Raw genomic sequence first — 10,000 nt, 5'->3', positions numbered from 1 at the left:
CTTCACAAATCGTCGATAGAAACTGGCCAGTCCATGGAAGCTGCGGATATGTCCGATCGTGGTTGGAGTCGGCCAGTCTTGTATCGCCTTGATCTTCTCTTCATCAACCTTCAGTCCCTGTGAACTCACAACAAAGCCTAAAAATACCAATTGATCAGTGCAGAATACACATTTCTTAAGGTTAGCATAAAGGCCTTCTTGCCTTAAGGCTTTCAAAACCTGTTCTAGGTGCCCCATGTGTTCAGTTAAAGACCTGCTGTAAATCAAGATATCATCAAAGTATACAACCACGAATTTACCAATGTAAGGTCGGAGGACCTCATTCATGAGTCTCATGAAGGTGCTAGGGGCGTTGGTAAGGCCAAACGGCATCACCAGCCACTCGTATAGACCTTGCTTGGTCTTGAAGGCGGTTTTCCACTCATCTCCTTCCTTCATGCGGACTTGATGGTATCCACTCCTGAGATCAATCTTAGAAAACACAACAGACCCACTCAGTTCATCCAACATATCATCTAATCTAGGTATAGGGTACCGATATTTGATGGTTATGTTGTTGATGGCTCGGCAGTCCACACACATGCGCCATGACCCATCTTTCTTAGGCACTAGTAGGACCGGGACTGCACAGGGGCTAAGGCTCTCGCGGATGTAGCCTTTGTCCATGAGATCTTGGACCTGCCGTTCCAGCTCCTTAGCTTCCTCAGGGTTGACACGGTAAGCGGCTCGGTTTGGTAGTGGCGCGCCGGGTACAAGATCGATCTGATGTTCTATGCCACGGATAGGGGGCAAACCGGCAGGGATCTCGTCAGGGAAGACATCCTTGTAACGTCCCATGAGGTCTTGTACTACGTCCGGTACTTCAGGAGCTTCTAAACCTGCAAAACAACCTTCCTTAAAGATCATTAGTAGCACCTGTGTCTCACGTTGTAATGATTTAAGCACTTGTCCAGAAGTCATGTAAAGGTTAGTGTTACTTACCTGGCCGGACTGCGTCATTGCCTTCTGCATATCATGAACTTCTTGAGGGCTGAGAGGTGCTAGGCTGTGCTTCTTGTTGTTGTGGACGAAACTGTAGATGTTGGTGCGGCCATGGTGAAGTGTCTCCTTGTCAAACTGCCATGGCCTTCCGAGAAGTATATGGCCGGCTTGCATGGGCACAACATCACACTTGACCTGGTCGTGGTACTTGCCAATACTGAAGGACACAACAACTTGTTCGGCAATCTTGAGCTCAGTCTCATCATTGAGCCATTTGAGACGGTATGGTCGAGGATGGGCAGTTTTGATCAACCCTAGCTTATCAACAAGATACTTGCTAGCCACGTTAGTACAAGATCCGCCATCTATGATCAAACTACATACCTTGTGATCAACACTACATCTGGTGTGGAAGATGTTCTCCCGCTGGATGGTCTCTGGGTCAAAGAGGGTGCTAAGGGCTCTCCGGGTCACTAGCAGCTCGCCTGTCTCCGGGTAGTCGGTTACTTCCTCATCAGAGATCGCTGCCGCGGCCTCTGCCTCATCTTGGGATTCATACTCGCCATCCCCCTTTAGGACCATCACTCGTTTGTTTGGACAATCCCGAGCATAGTGGCCCTTGCCCTGACACTTATAACAAATGATGTCACGAGTACGCAAATTTTGGGCTTGAGTCTTACCCTGCTCCGGCTTAGATGCATTGGACGATTCAGCCGGGTTTGTCTTGAATCGGCTCTCAATCTCAATCGTCTTGCCCTTGTCGCCTTGCTTTGAACCCGGTTGAGTCCAAGCAGGTTTGCTGCGGCTGGTACTGGCCGTCTTGCGCTTGATGTGCTGCTCGGCTTGCGTAGCAAAGTGCAATAGATCGTTGAAGTCTTCATAGTGTTGTCTCTCCACCTTGCGGGCAATGCGGTCTTGCAGCCCTTCCAGGAATTGGGACATCATTGTCTCCTCGGGCTCGTCGGTCTCAAGCTTATTCCTAAGAGCCTCGAACTCCTCAAAGTACTCCTCCACAGTCTTAGTTCCCTGCGTAAGTTTACGAAAACGTTTTAGCACATCACGCTGGTAGTAAGATGGAATGTACCTCGCGCGAAGCTTGGTCCGCATCTCGGTCCAATTACGCGCTCTCCACACTGGCCCGGACTTAGCAACGTCTCGATCCCACCACGAAAGAGCATTGTCCGTCAGCTGGGCTGCTGCTAGGGCAACCTTCTTGGCCTCACTATATTGATAATAGTCGAAGATGTACTCCATGCGCTTCTCCCACACGATGTAGGCATCCGGATCAACCTTGCCGGCAAACGTTGGGGGATGAAGCTTAAGCGCCTTGCCTCCCAATCAAGGCTCTTCCTCCTCTCGGTCTCGACCTCCCCTATGGTCGCGGCCTCCTCCTACTTGGGCCCGGGGTCCTCGCGCGTTCCTCCTACCTCCCCGGTTCGGCCTCTCCTCGTCCTGACTGCGCGTATCATCGGTACTGTCCGCGTCCGAGTCAGTGTCATGCGGGTCCGGCGGATGCCTTCCTGGTGGTCGAGGTCCGTTGGGACTGCCTCCCTGCCGTATCTGAGCAAGCTCGGCGGTGATAGTCCTAAGGCTCGCCCTTAGTTCTTCATTGTCAGCTAAGAGCTGAGCGTTTATGGCCGCTTGGTCTTGACCTACATCTCCCATAGTTCTCTGCAAAGAAACTCAAAGAAAGATTAAAAGGCAAGGGGTGGGTTAAATAGTTGCTTGGGTCGGATACTTTGAGTATCGACCAAGGCTAAGAGCAAATGCAAAAATTTATGGTAAAAAATCGAATCAAGTTAAAAAAAAAGGAAAGAGGGAATATTTTTTTTTTTTTGGATTTTCGAAAACTTGGAAAGAAAGTAAAACTTCTTTTAATTTTTTTTTCAAAAATGCAAAAATCGAAAACTTGGGGAACAATCCGAAAATTTAAAAAAATAAGGAAAGTAAATATATATATATATTTTTTTTTTGGATTTGTGACGGCTAGGGTTCAGAAAGAACTGAGTTTCGCAGGAAACTTCAGCTCTGATACCAAAATGTTGTAGGCACGGGTCGGAGGGTCGAACGGACGGACGGACGGACTGACTGATTGTGACACCCCCGATCGTAGATGACCGGAAATGACACGGTCGATGTTCCTCGATGGTCGATCTGAGGTTCTCAGAATACTTCCGATCGCCTTAGACCAACAATCAAAGAACACCAACGCTCCTATCGGATACTGCTCAAGGCTTTTCAACCCGAAAAAGCAATACCCGATAGTTAGTTCGTCCGGACAAGGACTAATATCATATGGAACCCGTACTTTAAAAAAAAACATTAATTATATATCATTCAAAATCATTTTACAAAATTTGTTATAAATTAACCTCGAGGTTTTCGGTCAACAAATCTTATACATAAGATATAACAAAATGACTTTGAAAGGATAATAAAACTACCGCTGGCTAATGCTGTTCCTTCCCGTCCTAGAGTAAGGTCTCCCGCCTATTGGTTACCTGCATCACAAATGAGTCATGAGTAACTAGTTTACTCAGTGAGCCTAGTCCCGCACCCCAACATATATTAATAATATCTCAAGCAATCAACTTCATTTGTATGCAGTGGAAATATATTCCATATCTAAATATTTATATATAAGGACTATCCTTCCATCATTGTGAATCAAATCATATACCTCACTTCCTATTCCCGTCTCTCATATCATTCATATAATCATATTTATATATATATATATATATACCAGACCCGAGAAACCACAAAGGCTAAACGAGTCTAGCGAGTTAGCATCACCATCATCGCCATCAGATATTCACAAATTGAACATCTAACGCTGCATGCAGTTACACGGCCTCCAGGGTGCGACCCCATCATCGTGTCTTCGTGACCTTGCTCCATATCGCAGGACCAATTCACGGTAATCATCATTCATACGGGAATATTTTGGAAGACAGGTTTATAATAAGACTTTACATGATTAATACTTACATACTTAATTATATTTAATACTATACATATGTATTAGTACTTGAGAACAAGTACTAAGGTTTGGAATAAACCTTTATGATTATTCATAAATATTTAATAAGTGTTTACACTAAGTAAACACCATACCGATTCAATATTGATCAAGAGACAAAGCCTATCAATCATCTACAATCAGTACGTTCAATCAAGAAATATTCATTCACTACTCATCAATCATCTATCTAGACTCACCTTTGATTCCATGAGATTGGCTAGGGAAGACTAGACTCGAGCTCAACTAATAACACTCCATTTCACTCCTGATTCAGAATGTGTGGATACAAGATCAGTCAGGTTGATTCCAACAGAAACTCTAGTCAGCTTAGTTCAAAGCAGTTCAGTTCGGTTGAAGGATAATTCAGTTCAGCTAAGCCTTTAAAAAAATATCTAAGAGACATAACTGAACCAAGATCAATCCACATACAGGTTTAAAAACTAATCTGGACAGGAAGCTTAACAAATCAGTCCACTTGTTCCAAACAATACTTCTCTGAACTAGTAGCTATGGCTTACCGATTTCCTCAAGCTTTATGATGAACTTGGTTGATATAAACTTCAAGCTGAACACACGTCTAACCTGATCAGGACAAGATACCCATGATAGGTTCAAGATCAGAAACATGCCAAATCGTTGTGGTTACCTAACAAGAACTGAAGCTCAAGCAAAACTGATCTCATCAAACCCATATGTTCTTACCGATAAAATCCAAGGCTAAAGAACTTGGGTGATTCTAAACTCTTGGACACCAAACCTTCAGCTCTTAACCATACCAGAACACACTGATTAAAGTCACAGGATGGTGAGAAAGGGTTGTCCATGCTCACTCCACTTCTCTGAATATTTTTCTGAATTTTTCATGAATCTTTTCTCACAGATTTTTCTCTCTTCTTTCTCTCTTTCTCTCTGAATTTTTCTCTGGTTTTTCTTGTAGGTTATGAACGTCCAGAGGAGAGAAGAAGGTGTTTTAAAGCATAAGGAGTTACTTCAGATGAGGGTTTCACTCAGCACAAAGCAAGGCTGAGAAAGGACATGTGGAGAGCAACTTCAGCACTTCCAAACAACAAGCTGCTGTCCTTTCCCTCCCAAGAAGAAAGCTGCAAGCAGCTGGTGACAATCATGTGACTGAATTAATGAGCAAGCACAGCAAGTAGCTTGTGACTTGCATGTTGCCCATTACTACATAAGCAAGCAAGCAAGCAGGAAGGTGCATGACATGTGACTTGATCAGTAAACAAGCATGCTGGCTTAGGAGGTTATGGCATTAGACGGGTCAAGATTATTAAGGAAGCTGGTTGATAATTCTGAATAATATTTCGACCAAATATTCCTTGTCCTTTGGCTCTTGGAAAATCTCGTTCAGCTTAATAAAATTCGACCAAAATATATATAAGACTCGACCAAATTATCAAGGAAGGTCTTTCGACCACAAGACAGTCCCGTCGAGGCATTAATTTATCGGGTCAATTTTTATTTAAATTCTGATCGATCAATCTTCAAACTGATCTTAAAGAATTTTCTAGACCAAAATTATATCTGCTCGTGAGGGTTATTACATTCTTCCCCCCTCAAAATAATTCGTCCCCGAATTCTGAAAACGTAACTGTACACTCTTTACTGAACAGTCTCTCAAAGGAGTTCTGGATATTAGCTCTTACCTTATGTTAATCTTCCCATATCAAAACAACTCATGGTCGATTCCTTGATTTCCCCCAACCGATCCTTTCTTTTCTGAGCAGCCACTTTGAAGATAACCAAATTCTTTACTCTGCACAACTCTTGTGATCTGCGGTCTGCATACTTTTTCTAACAATCTTGTCTCTGTAAACTATCACATCTCAACATTTTCTATCTGGCTTTCTCCCATAACAGCAACATGAAATTTGGAACGTTAGGTGATGTGCCATACGTGAAAGTAACATCTCCAGTCTGGTCAATGTTAACTTGATTAACCGTGCAACAATCAAACAAGAACATGCACGATCAATCACACCAACATGATTCAGACCAGGGGTGCTACTCTCAAATACGCACACTCACCCATTCCAAGAATGATTTCACTTACTGTATTCTTTACACTTCTGATCTATCTGAAACCCTCTTCATAATCTTCTAACTACTACTAGAACTCGACAAGAACCACTTGGTGAAATCCCTAGGCTATTGCAGTGAATCCAGGTTGAACAAGAATATTGAACAGCTTACTTCTAGATAGCAACAACTCTTCCAATTCCTTACGCATAACTTCAAATTCTCTAGCTATCTGATTGTTCACTATATTCTGATCCTTGTCATCTTCTCTTTTCCTAATGATCAAGATAATGGAATACACATCTTCACATTTTCTCAAAAGGTCTTCAACTCCCAAGACTGATACGAACGATGCTCCAACACTTGGTAGAATACCATTGTAGGCCATTGGCGACTAGTCTTCTTCCAAAAAAAATTATTTCCTCAACATCCTAATTGAGCTCGGTAACTAGATAGCCAATCTCATTCTAGATAGAAACATACCGCTCTAACGGAAGTACTATGGAATGGGGAAAGGCATACCACAAATTTTAACTGGCAGCCAGTACTTCCAAGAATAAGAACGGGTACTTGAATTCACTAAAGTGAATCCTACTTACAACTATGAAAATACTCGGGAACTACAACTACGTGTGGTTTCCGAATCAAACACAATATGGACGGAAAATTCCATCCATAGGCAAGGTTTCTTACGACACCTTGATCACAATTCACAATCTTTTTTTTTTAATCATTTATAAAATTTTAAAAATGCACACAACACACATTGGGATAAGAAGCAAACCTGTGATTGGACCTTTCAGGGGTTTTGACGGTCCAGTCAACTATAAATTGTAGGCTCTACCCAAATAGTCTAACACTTGGATGTGGACTAACGGTAAGGAAAAGCGAACAAGTTCAACAAGTCTTATCTTAGGTATAGGTAACATAGATCGGGTAACTTCATGAGGAAGGGTAACCTAAAATCCTAACTCTTCACAAGAACCACCAAAGTGCGAATGATGTAAACGTTCCAGGATTTCCCACACTTTGACAATCACGACCATTCTGTCCTTGCTAGTCACAACCATAACGGCTCAAAGTCCTCAATCTTGATCTGATGAAATGTACAACCAAAATCAACCCTAACGACTTAATCCACTACTTGAAACTGGCCTTTGATCTTCACTGGTTAGAAATTAAACGGTCTGTAGGATTTGGTGAACTTCTTCAGCAATAACTTCTTTAATATTCACGTCATACTCTAGCATCTCCTCGAAGCTCTAAACCTCCATGGTCTTTTATCTACTTCAAAATTCTTGGCTAAGTTCCCAAAGATTTTTCGTATGATCTTTGGCTTATTCTCCAAACCATAATCAATGAATGAAATTCACTCGACCACATATCTCGATGCTGAAATGGTTGTATATGATTAACTCGACCTGAACCTTCTGGCGGTAACATCCCACTGTACCAACTCCGTAAACTGAATCTTCAATCGGTCCCATATCTTGTGTAGAAAATTCTACTTCTTAAACTCTTGAGATCTGTCCAACTCGATCTCACCTCTCTGAAGTCATTCTTGACTCTCGACTAACAACTCATCGCGTCATCTCCAAATAGCTTGCTACAAAATCCTTCATGTAATTCTCTGAACATTGGCTACGTCAATGTTTTGCTCTGGGTGTTTCATCACAAATCTGCCTCAAGCCAAAGTATACCTCAAACGGTTTAGTCTTTCTTCAGTATCTTATGGTCCCAACTTCTTCTTCTTTGCATCATAAGCTTCATGATGTCTCATTGCAAACAAAATGCTTCATGTGCTTCTACCATCTTGTAATAAAGTCGAACTATCAATTCTAAGCTTAAAACAAACGATGAACAATTCAGGATTGTACGGCTCTGGTCCTGGTACGGCTCATCATAAACTGGATCAACATGAGCAGAAGGTAGAACAAGTGCATCTGAGTTATCATGTGTAGTCGAATCTCTCTGAATCGGATCACAATCAACACCCAACTCGACATCGATAACACACGAGTCTGGAGATGTATTCGATGTATCAATTGTGTCCCATATATCTTTCTAAAGAATTGGCATCCCCACTAGAACTCAAAAGAACGGCAGGAAGGCATGACGTTAATGACTCCTAAAAGGACAATAGTGAACCCGGCCATGAGGGTAGAAAACTCGAGCATGATGATAGCAACATCGATAAGTACGGTCCACCCGTTCAAGCTTGTCTTGGTGCTTCTGCTATGAGAGATCAGGTTAGGTAACTACCCATGACTATCTATTCTAAAATGAAGGAACCAGCCAGCATATCCTAGTTATCCTTGCGACTCATTTTGACTCGAAAAACATTCGAAACAAGTCCCATTCTAGCATCGTATAACCATGCTCTGATACCACCTTTGTGACACCCCCGATCGTAGATGACCGGAAATGACACGGTCGATGTTCCTCGATGGTCGATCTGAGGTTCTCAGAATACTTCTGATCGCCTTAGACCAACAATCAAAGAACACCAACGCTCCTATCGGATACTGCTCAAGGCTTTTCAACCCGAAAAAGCAATACCCGATAGTTAGTTCGTCCGGACAAGGACTAATATCATATGGAACCCGTACTTAAAAAAAAACATTAATTATATATCATTCAAAATCATTTTACAAAATTTGTTATAAATTAACCTCGAGGTTTTCGGTCAACAAATCTTATACATAAGATATAACAAAATGACTTTGAAAGGATAATAAAACTACTGCTGGCTAATGCTGTTCCTTCCCGTCCTAGAGTAAGGTCTCCCGCCTATTGGTTACCTGCATCACAAATGAGTCATGAGTAACTAGTTTACTCAGTGAGCCTAGTCCCGCACCCCAACATATATTAATAATATCTCAAGCAATCAACTTCATTTGTATGCAGTGGAAATATATTCCATATCTAAATATTTATATATAAGGACTATCCTTCCATCATTGTGAATCAAATCATATACCTCACTTCCTATTCCCGTCTCTCATATCATTCATATAATCATATTTATATATATATATATATATATACCAGACCCGAGAAACCACAAAGGCTAAACGAGTCTAGCGAGTTAGCATCACCATCATCGCCATCAGATATTCAAAAATTGAACATCTAACGCTGCATGCAGTTACACGGCCTCCAGGGTGCGACCCCATCATCGTGTCTTCGTGACCTTGCTCCATATCGCAGGACCAATTCACGGTAATCATCATTCATACGGGAATATTTTGGAAGACAGGTTTATAATAAGACTTTACATGATTAATACTTACATACTTAATTATATTTAATACTATACATATGTATTAGTACTTGAGAACAAGTACTAAGGTTTGGAATAAACCTTTATGATTATTCATAAATATTTAATAAGTGTTTACACTAAGTAAACACCATACCGATTCAATATTGATCAAGAGACAAAGCCTATCAATCATCTACAATCAGTACGTTCAATCAAGAAATATTCATTCACTACTCATCAATCATCTATCTAGACTCACCTTTGATTCCATGAGATTGGCTAGGGAAGACTAGACTCGAGCTCAACTAATAACACTCCATTTCACTCCTGATTCAGAATGTGTGGATACAAGATCAGTCAGGTTGATTCCAACAGAAACTCTAGTCAGCTTAGTTCAAAGCAGTTCAGTTCGGTTGAAGGATAATTCAGTTCAGCTAAGCCTTTAAAAAAATATCTAAGAGACATAACTGAACCAAGATCAATCCACATACAGGTTTAAAAACTAATCTGGACAGGAAGCTTAACAAATCAGTCCACTTGTTCCAAACAATACTTCTCTGAACTAGTAGCTATGGCTTACCGATTTCCTCAAGCTTTATGATGAACTTGGTTGATATAAACTTCAAGCTGAACACACGTCTAACCTGATCAGGACAAGATACCCATGATAGGTTCAAGATCAGAAACATGCCAAA

The sequence above is a fragment of the Brassica napus genome, unplaced genomic scaffold (assembly GCF_020379485.1).
Source record: "Brassica napus cultivar Da-Ae unplaced genomic scaffold, Da-Ae ScsIHWf_1297;HRSCAF=1851, whole genome shotgun sequence".
Taxonomy (NCBI): domain Eukaryota; kingdom Viridiplantae; phylum Streptophyta; class Magnoliopsida; order Brassicales; family Brassicaceae; genus Brassica; species Brassica napus.
Note: the sequence above shows the minus strand (reverse complement) of the source record.